The following is a 12,814-nucleotide window of genomic DNA, read 5'->3' as shown; positions in this document are numbered from 1 at the left end:
AGTTACAACTCCCCTGCCATGATCCACCGCAGTCTCTATCTACTTCCTCTCTCGGGCATCTGTCGCATTGGTAACAGCGCTTCCTGTGATGACGTGACTGACTGTCATCACAGGGTGCGCTGCTACCAATGCGACAGATGCCTGCACCTCCCTATCTAATCTATACTGGGGGAACTACCTATCTAACCTAAACCGGAGGCACCTACCTATCTAACCTACACTTGGGGCACCTACCTATTTAACCTATACTTGGGCACCTATCTAACCTATACTGGAGGCACCTACCTATCTAAACTATACTGGGGTCAACTATACTGACTAACTATATTGGAGGCACCTACCTATCTAACCTTTACTTCTGGCAACTATACGGGCTACCCTATACTGGAGGGACCTACCTAGCTAACCTATACCGGGGGCAACTATGCCTGGCTACCTATACTGGGGTACACCAATAGCTGGCTAACTATACTGGGGGCAACTAGACCTGGCTGACCCCGGGGGAAGGGGCAAACATGATTTTTACACCCTTGCCACAATTTAGCCTAGAAACTGCCCTTCTTCTAGATTTATTCCAGGAATTTTGTGATTTTTTTTTCTGCAAAGGAGACACTCACAAAAAAACCTTAAAAGTATTTTTAACCAGTGTTCACACTATTCACTATTGAAAAGAACATTTTGCCTGGAGTTGGACTTAAAGAGACACTGAAGCAAAAAAAAATAAAAATGATATAATGAATTGGTTGTGTAGTACGGATAATTACTAGAAGATTAGAAGCAAAGAAAATATTCTCATGTTTTTATTTTCAGTTATATAGTGTTTTTTATAACATTGCATAATTCTGTAATATTTGCAGTTTTCACACTACTCAGCATCCTAAATGTTTTTACAGAGCAGTCTTGTGAACTATTGACCTGTCCTCTGGCAGAGAAAAAGAAAATAATACATTTTAGAAGATAGACCTCTTCAAAGTCTGAAAATCGTAGATCTTAATGGCTTTTTTTGCATAGAGATAACACTTGGAGTTTCTTAACTCTTCCTGTAGTGGAAACAATTAGACTTATGTCTCTGCTCATAATGTTTTATTTCTAGCTGTACTACACATACAAATCATTATATCATATTTTTTTTCTCTTCAGTGTCTCTTTAAAGAAAGACTGTTATTTAACCTGGTTCCTCTGATCTTTTTAGCAAGCCTAAATAATTTCACAGAATTTGTGGTGAAAGGACTTTTCTAATTAGGGTTTTATTTTGAGGTTGAAATTCTGGAAAAATGAATATTTACCCTTTCATGTACTGCCTCCCCAAAGTGTAGCTGGCACGGCACACCACACAGGTTCTAATCTGGTTTAGAAGAAGGAAAATCTAACTAGTAATATGAAGGGTTCCTACTTTCTACAATCTCCTTGTAAATAACAGTGGGACCCAGTCTATAAAATACCTCTTTATTTGTCTTGAGTACCCCACTGTTTTCCATTTTGGACATATTGTCCCAAAAGCCCTATCCATGAAACATTCAGAGACAGTGCTGTCTGCTGTAAAGAGACTAATTGTTCTGCCAATTCGCTGGCCTGAACCGGGATGCTCCCACACAACAAAGAACAGAGGAGAGTGCAGTGTTCTAAAGGGCTTGTTACACTCATTTATTATTCAGTTGCCAAATTCTAACTGGTATCTGTTGTAATCAATAGAGCGGACATGACAATGGTAACAGCCTTTTATCTAATACCATTATTAGGGTCTCTCTGGAATAAGAGATCCGCTGCTTTGAGTTGAAGAACACATTTACATATTGTAATTATTTCACACCGCGGTAGAAATGCACGCATCTCGCCAGCACACCGACACTGTGCACATGCATGTGAATAGAGCTTTCTGTTTGTTTCCTTGAAGATACAATAACCGTGTTCTTGGAAAACTCTAATGTAATCAGGAGAACTTTCCTGTGCTGTATCACATTGCTTCTTTGGTTTCAGCTTTTTAGAGTCATAAAAAATATATTTCCAACAATGAAAAGGTGACAACAATGTTCCTATTTAATATGATACCAGCTGGAGGTGTGCTCTGTCTTTGAAATCATTGTGTGTGCTTAATTTAGCATTAGCTGTAAAGCTATGTGTTTTTTTTTGGCTGTTTCATTTAACTAACTTACTGAGGCTCTAGTGTAAATAGTCTTTAACAGAACTAGGAAGTCTTGGTTTAGTTGCTAGATATTATTCAAGTGCACATGTCATTTTGTAGAAGCTGAGAGGCTGCAAAGGAGAGGGGTAGGAAATGTGGAACTTTTCTTCAATAATGAATGCTTTAGATTTTTTTAACCCTTTAGCAGCCAATTTATGTAGAGGCTTCAGGGGAAATTATTTTAGCATTTTATTTATTTCTTATCTGATACATTTTCCTGCTTCTAATTAGTACTGCTGTAATGTTTGTTTATGGCCACTTGTCACTAGGGGGCAGTGTGAGACGATAAAAAAGGACTTCTGCTTTCAGTTTCTATATTTTCTGCTAGTAGAAAGATATTAAAGCATTCCAATAGTTTACAGAAAAATGAGTTCTGCTGACTGAGGTCAAAAGCAGTACACTTATCTCAAATGGGATAACGCTATTGAAGTTGCTAATGGGTTAAATGGGTCACATTGTGGGTATTCTGAAGAGACCCATGAAATCCAAGAATCTTCTCGGTTAGACAGGATCTACCAGCCAATGGGTACGTCTCATATAGGGTAACAAGTGCACATGCATCTAGTGCAGGCATAGGCAAACTTGTCCCTCCAGCTGTTAAGGAACTACAAGTCCCACAATGCATTTGCCTTTATGAGTCATGACTGTGGCTGTAAGACTCCTGCATTGCATTGTGGGACTTGTAGTTCATTAACAGCTGGAGGGCCAAGTTTGCCCATGCCTGATCTAGTGCATGTATGAAGTCAGTGAAGTACAGTAAATACCCTTTTCATGGTCATCAAGCAAGTCAGCCTCTAGAAGGGATCACACTTGTCCTTTCTGCACAATGCAGGAATGCACAAACCTCAGTTTTCCTTTTTTAAGTCGGCGGTTCACACTATCCTTGATTTCTGTGTTGACACTGACAGCTTGCTGATAGGCATGCATTTTGTACAGAAGTACATGCCACAAGCAGAAAAAAAGCAGCAAGCTGTCTTTTTTAAAAATGCAAACAGGAAAACACAGACAATGGATACTGGTAGGTGATCAGAGGCGCCAGCAGAATAAAATTAATATAAAATTTTTAAAAATTGCCGGGAGGGAAAGTGGTGGACTTCCCCTCAATAATTAGACACCAAGGTCTGTCAACAAATCAAACGAATACATTTATTCAATAGTACCCCAAAATCTGCAACGCATTTCGTGGGAACAGACCCACTTCTTCAGGCAATAAAACGGGGACAACAATCACAGCAATCAATGTGCAGTGAATTTAGCGCCTCTGTTATTCACTGCACATTGATTGCTGTGTTTGTTGTCCCCGTTTTATTGCCTGAAGAAGTGGGTCTGTTCCCACGAAACGCATTGCATATTTTGGGGTACTATTGAATAAATGTATTCATTTGATTTGATGACAGACCTTGGTGTCTAATTATTGAGGGGAAGTCCACCACTTTCCCTCCCGGCAATTTTTAACAATTTTATATTAATTTTATTCTGCTGGCGCCTCTGATCACCTACCAGTATACTTGAGTCCACCCCAGGTGGATGGGTGACCCTACCCCATTTTTTCTGACCTACAGAGAGCAACTTCTTAATCCTGAGTGAGGACAGGTCTAATCTCCTCACCTGCCTATACAGTGGTTGCCTGAGCGGTAACCCATGTTTGTGAGTATAACCATCTCACTTATTCATTTCCCTTCGTATCTCTGACATACTACACCATATTGGGCTTTCGATTTCTCTCTTTTCTACAGACAATGGAAGTCACTTTTTGAACTGCATAGGATAATAATAATGATAACATTAACATAGTGTAACGATTGGTGTAGCACACAGATGTCTGATTATTTGTGATCTGCAGAATCACCAATAATACAGACGTTATACCTGATTATGTGGTGATCTGCAGTATCACCAATAATACAAGTATAGCAACCGACCAACAGTGAATGTAATGCTTGGTGCAACAGTAACAGACTGGGTAGCAAAACCTCACCAGAGGAGCTGGTGGGTATAGAGTATAGTAAGCAATTCCCCACCAGAGGAGCTGGTGGGTATAATAAGAACACAGTAAGTGATTATGTATCAAACGCAGATAGAACAGAGGCGCCAAAAAGAGTAAAAACACTATTACTTAAAAACAGTAAAACGAGGGAAGGTAAGGTGGACTTACCTCCCTCTAGCAGTGGACAACAAGACTCTGAGGTAGAGTAGAATGCATTTATTAAACAGTGTAACTCCTAAAGATGCAACGCGTTTCGCGGGCCACAGCACTGCTTCCTCAGGCTATACAGGAGTTCAAAAAAGCTGTATCCAATCCAAGTATTGAATGAGCGCGCTATAAAACGGGGACAACAAACACAGCAATCAATGTGCAGTGAATAACAGAGGCGCTAAATTCACTGCACATTGATTGCTGTGATTGTTGTCCCCATTTTATTGCCTGAAGAAGTGGGTCTGTTCCCACGAAATGTGTTGCAGATTTTGGGGTACTATTGAATAAATGTATTCGTTTGATTTGATGACAGACCTTGGTGTCTAATTATTGAGGGGAAGTCCACCACTTTCCCTCCCGGCAATTCTTAACAATTTTATATTAATTTTATTCTGCTGGCGCCTCTAATCACCTACCAGTATCCATTGTCTGTGTTTTCCTGTTTGCATTTTTAAAAAAGACAGCTTGCTGCTTTTTTTCTGCTTGTGGCATGTACTTCTGTACAAAATGCATGCCTATCAGCAAGCTGTCAGTGTCAACACAGAAATCAAGGATAGTGTGAACCGCCGACTTAAAAAAGGAAAACTGATGTTTGTGCATTCCTGCATTGTGCAGAAAGGACAAGTGCGATCCCTTCTAGAGGCTGACTTGCTTGATGACCATGAAAAGGGTATTTACTGTACTTCACTGACTTCATACATGCACTAGATCAGGCATGGGCAAACTTGGCCCTCCAGCTGTTAATGAACTACAAGTCCCACAATGCAATGCAGGAGTCTTACAGCCACAGTCATGACTCATAAAGGCAAATGCATTGTGGGACTTGTAGTTCCTTAACAGCTGGAGGGACAAGTTTGCCCATGCCTGCACTAGATGCATGTGCACTTGTTACCCTATATGAGACGTACCCATTGGCTGGTAGATCCTGTCTAACCGAGAAGATTCTTGGATTTCATGGGTCTCTTCAGAATACCCACAATGTGACCCATTTAACCCATTAGCAACTTCAATAGCGTTATACACATAGGACTGCTGTCTCGCGCGGGCGCGCGCGGAGACAGGACCTTTATGCAGGGAGGAGGCGCGTCAGCTGACCAGATGGTCGGATGACGTCAGAGGTGACTCACGGCGCTCCGGATTGGCTGATTGGAGTGGGCACAGCCGTGGGGTCTCCTCTGCTTCAAAAGCCTTTGCTGCTCACTCGCAACTTGTCTGCTGTTGCGAATACTTACGTGCTAGTGCTCAGACCTTAGATAGTATCCGGTGTGCTTTGATCTGGGAGGAAAACAGGGATTTCACACTGGACTAGGATATTATTATACTGTATATTGATATATTGTGTATGACTCTTGCTACCATCTGACTCTGCTCCTTGATTATCATTTCTGTACTTCTGCCTATCTGACTTTGATGCTGAACCCTGCCTGTTACCTTACTATTCTCTTGCCTGGCTATTCTGTACTGTGCCTGCCCGCTCCTTGCTGACCTTTGCCTGCCTGACCGTAAAACAGTAAAAAGAGGGAAGGTAAGGTGGACTTACCTCCCTCTAGCAGTGGACAACAAGACTCATTCAATACTTGGATTGGATACAGCTTTTTTGAACTCCTGTATAGCCTGAGGAAGCGGTGCTGTGGCCCGCGAAACGCGTTGCATCTTTAGGAGTTACACTGTTTAATAAATGCATTCTACTCTACCTCAGATTCTTGTTGTCCACTGCTAGAGGGAGGTAAGTCCACCTTACCTTCCCTCTTTTTACTGTTTTTAAGTAATAGTGTTTTTACTCTTTTTGGCGCCTCTGTTCTATCTGCGTTTGATACATATTACTTATCCATCCTTGGTGGAGGGGTACGCCCCCTTTTTTTCCTATCTACAGAGAGCGACTTTTATACCCGAGTGGGGTCGGGTACTAATTCTCCCCACCTGCCCTTCAAGTGGTTGCCTGCTGGTGACCCTTTTTTGTGAGTATAATTCTGCACGAACTATCTAGACAGATTTTCTCTGTTAAAACTATATTGCACTATTGGGCTCTCGGTGCCCTATTTTTTCTTTTGTTTTACAGTAAGTGATTAGTTAGACTTTACCTCACCCGAGGAGCTGGCGAGAACTAACCGTACACTAACTGACAGTTTGGCTTTACCTCACCAGAGGAGCTGGTGGGTACTGTCAACACAATAACTGATAATTTGGCTTCACCTCACCAGAGGAGCTGGTGAGTATTACCAGTACACAATAACTGACAGATTTGACTTTACCTCACCAGAGGAGCTGGTGGGTTCTGTCAGGAAGAGCACCTCACCAGTGACAAGGGTTTACTGGTGAGTAGAGAGGTCAGGCAGGCAAAGGTCAGCAAGGAGCGGGCATGCACAGTACAGAATAGCCAGGCAAGAGAATAGTAAGGTAACAGGCAGGGTTCAGCATCAAAGTCAGATAGGCAGAAGTACAGAAATGATAATCAAGGAGCAGAGTCAGATGGTAGCAAGAGTCATACACAATATATCAATATACAGTATAATAATATCCTAGTCCAGTGTGAAATCCCTGTTTTCCTCCCAGATCAAAGCACACCGGATACTATCTAAGGTCTGAGCGCTAGCACGTAAGTATTCGCAACAGCAGACAAGTTGCGAGTGAGCAGCGAAGGCTTTTGAAGCAGAGGAGACCCCACGGCTGTGCCCACTCCAATCAGCCAATCCGGAGCGCTGTGAGTCACCTCTGACGTCATCCGACCAGCTGGTCAGCTGACGCGCCTCCTCCCTGCATAAAGGTCCTGTCTCCGCGCGCGCCCGCGCGATACAGCAGTCCTATGTGTAAATGACAGACCCGTCCTCGGCGTACTAGATGCCAGAGGCAAGGGTGCTGTTTCTAAGCATACGGTCGAGGCGGCTGCGGAAACACCCTGCGTGTCCGCAGCCGCCCTGACAGCGGTTGTTACAGTACCCCTCCCCCCCCCCCCCCCGAGGCGTGGACTGTGGACACAAACCACCTGGTCTGTCAGGATGTGACTTGTGAAAGTCTTCTCTAAGTTCTTCTGCATGCATGCGACAAGCAGGTACCCAAGATCTTTCCTCTGGGCCATACCCTCTCCAGTGAACCAGATATTGTAAGGAATTACGCACTACCCGAGAATCCAATATCTGTTCTATCTCATACTCGGGTTCCCCATCAATCACCACAGGGGAGGGGGGTGGAGAGGAATCCACATGCACGGCAGGCTTCAACAGGGACACATGGAACGATCTGACACCTCTCATAGAGGTCGGAAGTGAAACAACATAGGTAACATCATTGATCTTCTTGGACACTGGGTATGGCCCTATGAATCTGGGACCCAGTTTTGCAGAAGGCTGTTTCAAAGCTAAATGTTAAGTAGACACCCATACCATATCACCTGGTGAAAAGTTCCACTCTACAGATCGTCTCCTATCCGCCCTTTTTTTTCTGAGTAGCAAAGGCCTTCTTAAGATTTCCCCTGACCATACCCCAGATCCCCTTCAATGTTCCCTGCCACTCCTCCAGAGCTGGAAAAGGGGATGACACTATGGGCAGTGGGGAAAACTTAGGTGATCTCCCTGTTACAACCTGAAATGGGGAGAACCCTGAGGAGGCACACTTCAAATTATTATGAGCAAATTCTGCACAAGGTAAAAACTTGACCCAATCCATCTGGGCCTCTGGCACATAACACCTAAGGAACTGTTCCAAAGACTGATTAACCCTTTCGGTTTGTCCATTAGTCTGTGGGTGGTAGCCGGAGGAAAACAATAGATTCATACCCAAATGATGACAAAAGGCCCTCCAGAATTTGGAAACAAACTGGACTCCCCTATCTGACACTATATTCTCTGGGATACCATGCAGTCTAAAAATGTGGTGAATGAAGAGCTCTGCCAATTCTTGTGCAGAGGGGAGTCTGTCCAAGAGAACGAAATGGGCCATCTTGCTGAATCGACTACCACCCATATGACTGTTTTCCCTTCTGATCAGGGCAATTCACCCACAAAGTCCATGGACATGTGAGTCCATGGCTGTTTAGGCACCGGTAATGACTGTAATGTACCCACAAGAGCCCGTCTGGAAGACTTACTCCTGGCACAAACGGAACAGGTTCCAACAAATTCTTTACAGTCCGAGACAATAGAAGGCCATCAGACACATCTGTCCAGCAAGTCTTGCGTGCGAGCAATGCATGGGTGACCTGCATTCTTATGGGCATGAAACATGTGTAAAATTCGAAATCTAAACTGTAGAGGAACAAACAGAACTCCCTGTGGTTTCCCTTCGGGAACCTCCTGCTGAAAAGGGCTCAATACAGATGCCCAATTTTCCCAGGTCTCATTGTCAGAGGTGTCAAGAACCTGTGATGATTCTCCCTCCACTTGAATCTCAGTAGCGCCTATAATGACTTTCTCCAAACAATGATGACGGCAGTATGAGGACCAACTCAAGAGTTGTCTGGAACTCCAGTCTATCTGAGGAGAGTGTTTTTTTAGCCATGGCATACCAAGAATTACTGTGGAGGTAGACATTTTCAGAACCAAAAACTGTATTTGCTCTTTATGCAATACTTGTAGCTGACATGTTAGCATTGGAGTCTGCATAAGTGGTTGTTTCCCCTGCAATGGTGAATCATCCATTGCAGTAAGCACCACTTGATGTCCCACAGAAAGAAGAGGAAACCAAATTTAACGGCAAAATCATAGGCCATTACGTTAACTGCAGAACCCGAGTCTATAAAGGCCTGGGTGGACTGAACCTGATCCTCCCAGGCAATAGAACACGGGAGAAGTAAACGATTGTTTTTTAGAGGTAAGACTGGATCGCCTAGGGTAGTACCTCCAGCTACACCTAGGCGATAGAGTTTTCTGCCTTTCTGGGACAATTTGCCACTATGTGACCTTTCTCTGCACAATACAAACAGAGTTTTTCAGTACGTCTCCTGTTCTTCTCAACCTCCGAGAGCTTAGTCTGTCCAATCTGCATTGGCTCATCCAGAGGTGGAGGGGAAGAAACAGGAGGTGAAAAAATACCAGAAGAAAACCGCCCTGAGGTTTTACCCTGAGTTTGCCTCTGATGGCGAACTCGCCGATCAATCTTGATTGCCAAGGATATAGCTTCATCCAAGGATTTAGGCTCGGGATGACCTAACATCAAATTGGCTATGGCATCAGACAATCCCGTTAGAAAACAATCTAGTAGAGCATACTGCCCCCATCTGGCCATTACTGCCCATCTACTAAATTCGGCTGCATAAATCTCAACAGGGCTTTGCCCTTGTCGGAGAGTTTTAAGTTTCCTCTCAGATGTTGTAGCCAAATCAGGATCGTCATATATAACTGCCATAGCTTTAAAGAAATCCTGTACAGAGGCCAAAGCCTCACTACCCTCAGGGAGACTGTAGGCCCAAGACTGAGAATCCCCAGTTAATAAGGTTTTTATAAATGTAACTCTTTCACTCTCTGTACCTGAAGATACTGGCCTTAACTCAAAATATGATAAGCACCGATGCTTGAAATTTCGAAAATCAGAGCGATGCCCCGAGAATCTTTCAGGAGGGGGCATCCTGGGCTCAATTGCTCGAGGGGATGACACTTGTGCATTGGGACCTTTAAGACGGTTAACTGTTTCAGCTAGTTGATCAATCTGGGTTTGCTGAACACTAACCGTCTTGATGAGATCGTTAACTGACATAGTCAAAATTTCGACCCGAGTGCACAGTGTATCCATACTTTTTCTGGTCTGCTGTTCTGCAACGATTGGTGTAGCACACAGATGTCTGATTATTTGTGATCTGCAGAATCACCAATAATACAGACGTTATACCTGATTATGTGGTGATCTGCAGTATCACCAATAATACAAGTATAGCAACCGACCAACAGTGTATGTAATGCTTGGTGCAACAGTAACAGACTGGGTAGCAAAACCTCACCAGAGGAGCTGGTGGGTATAGAGTATAGTAAGCAATTCCCCACCAGAGGAGCTGGTGGGTATGATAAGAACACAGTAAGTGATTAGTTAGACTTTACCTCACCCGAGGAGCTGGAGAGAACTAACCGTACACTAACTGACAGTTTGGCTTTACCTCACCAGAGGAGCTGGTGGGTACTGTCAACACAATAACTGATAATTTGGCTTCACCTCACCAGAGGAGCTGGTGAGTATTACCAGTACACAATAACTGACAGATTTGACTTTACCTCACCAGAGGAGCTGGTGGGTTCTGTCAGGAAGAGCACCTCACCAGTGACAAGGGCTCACTGGTGAGTAGAGAGGTCAGGAAAACAAAGGTCAGCAAGGAGCGGGCAGGCACAGTACAGAATCGACAGGCAAGAGAATAGTAAGGTAACAGGCAGGGTTCAGCATCAAAGTCAGATAGGCAGAAGTACAGAAACGATAATCAAGGAGCAGAGTCAGATGGTAGCAAGAGTCATACACAATATAACAATATACAGTATAATAATATCCTAGTTTAGTGTGAAATCCCTGGTTTTCTCCCAGATCAAAGCACACCGGATACTATCTAAGGTCTGAGCGCTAGCACGTAAGTATTCGCAACAGCAGACAAGTTGTGAGTGAGCAGCGAAGGCTTTTGAAGCACTAGATGCCAGAGACACGGGTGAAGTTTCTAAGCATATGGGTGAGGCGGCTGCGGAAACACCCTGCGTGTCCGCAGCCGCCCTGACAGCGGTTGTTGCACATAGTGCTTTTCTCCTGTTAGACTCAAAGAGTCTGAGAGCTGCATCCTTTAGGGCACGCTCAATAGGCCACCCTGGATCATTAGGGAGTCTTCTTGAATAGGTAACTGGCTGCAGTGTGTCATAGCAGCGGAAACTTTGCTCTGAAATATTCAGGGATCTTGGCGGAGTATAGCCAATACACTTCAGCTACTATACACATGCCCTAAGTTCCAAGCATATCTTCCTTAAGGTGGCCACACACGATACAATAAAATGATCCGATCTTACGGCAATTCGATAAAAATGTTCGGATCTCCCGAAAAATCGAAAGCTTTTTTTTCATTCGACTGAAAAATCCGATCGGATTTCCCGTTTTCTTCGATTTTGATTGATCTGGAATGCCAGATATTTTTCTTCAATCTTTCTAAAGATTGTATGGTGTGTGTTAGATTGTCAATTTATTAATATAAACACCCTAGCAATTTTGTCAGAGTTTCCAATCATTTTTATCATAATTGGGGAAAAATTTAACATAGGTGTGTGGCACATTGGTCAGAATTTTGGAATGATAATGCCCACAATGTGTGTGGCACATTGGTCAGAATTTTGGAATGATAATGCCCTGCTGTCTGGTCTCCCTATGACCTGAACATCCCCACTGCAGTCCATCATGAATGCAGCAGCCAGAATTATCCACTGCTCCCATCGCTCCACCATGGCGGGTCCCCTCCTTGAATCCCTCCACTGGCTTCCTATCCAGTCCAGAATCAGATTCAAGCTACTGTGTCTGACCTACAAATCTGTGCACAAAACCTGTCCAACCTACATTTCCGATCTTACTCAGAGGTACACACCTAGCCGCTCACGCCGCTCACGCCGCTCTTCCAATGAACTTCGCCTAACCGCCCCCCGCATCACCCAGTCCCATGCACGCCTCCAGGACTTCTCAAGAGCTGCTCCAACACTATGGAACTCCCTACCTCCACCCATTAGGGCAGCCTCCTCCTTCAACATCTTCAAGAAAGTCCTCAAAACTCACCTTTTCACTCTGGCCTACTACCCCTCACAAGTGCTCTAAACCCACAGCTGAACTCTGGTCTCCTACCTCTCGTGTCCCTACCTCTCCATTTAGATTGTAAGCCTTTGGGCAGGGTCCTCCTCCTTTTGTGACCTACCTGATCATGCACCTCCGTTACTGTAAACCCATGCTATGCATCTGAGTGAACCTAACTTGCCTAATCCCCACGCTCCATCCAGTGACTGACTAAGCATTACCTGGTACTCATACTGTGCTGCGTGATCTGGTCTTTCTTGTATTCAGGTATTGTCATTTTGCTGTATGTCACCCCTAAATATTGTATGTATCCCTATTTATTGTCCAGCGCTGCGTAATATGTTGGCGCTTTATAAATACAATAAATAAATAAATAATAAATAATGATACAATCAGTCAGAAAAATTTATTGCAATTCTTAAATTGAACAGATATTTAAAAAATTGTATGGTGTGTGGCCACCTTTAGGTTGGGTTGATTTTAGTAGAAATGTCCTACCTGCAGATGTATACCTGCTACTGAAATAACACAACTTCTGTCTTACTAACCCTCTAATAGTCCTCACTAGGGTCTTCTATGACCAGCATGTAATGTACGAGGCAGCTGCGGCAAACAGCAGCTGCCTCCATGCGGCCATCCGTTCCTCCAGCGTCCAGGACGCCGAGGACGGAGCCGTCTTACTTGCCGGGGGTCGCCTTAGCGCG

At 44.0% G+C, this 12,814-nt stretch overlaps 1 protein-coding gene across 4 annotated transcripts in view; it reads right to left on the bottom strand.

Moving 5' to 3' along the window:
• Positions 1–12,814, bottom strand: part of RORB (RAR related orphan receptor B) — a 312,638-nt gene that overhangs the window by 33,571 nt on the left and 266,253 nt on the right. The gene's annotated exons all lie outside the window — the stretch shown is intronic.

This window comes from Hyperolius riggenbachi, chromosome 1 (assembly GCF_040937935.1).
Source record: "Hyperolius riggenbachi isolate aHypRig1 chromosome 1, aHypRig1.pri, whole genome shotgun sequence".
In the NCBI taxonomy this organism is placed as follows: Eukaryota; Metazoa; Chordata; class Amphibia; order Anura; family Hyperoliidae; genus Hyperolius; species Hyperolius riggenbachi.
Note: the sequence above shows the minus strand (reverse complement) of the source record. Positions and strands in the feature narration are given on the sequence as shown.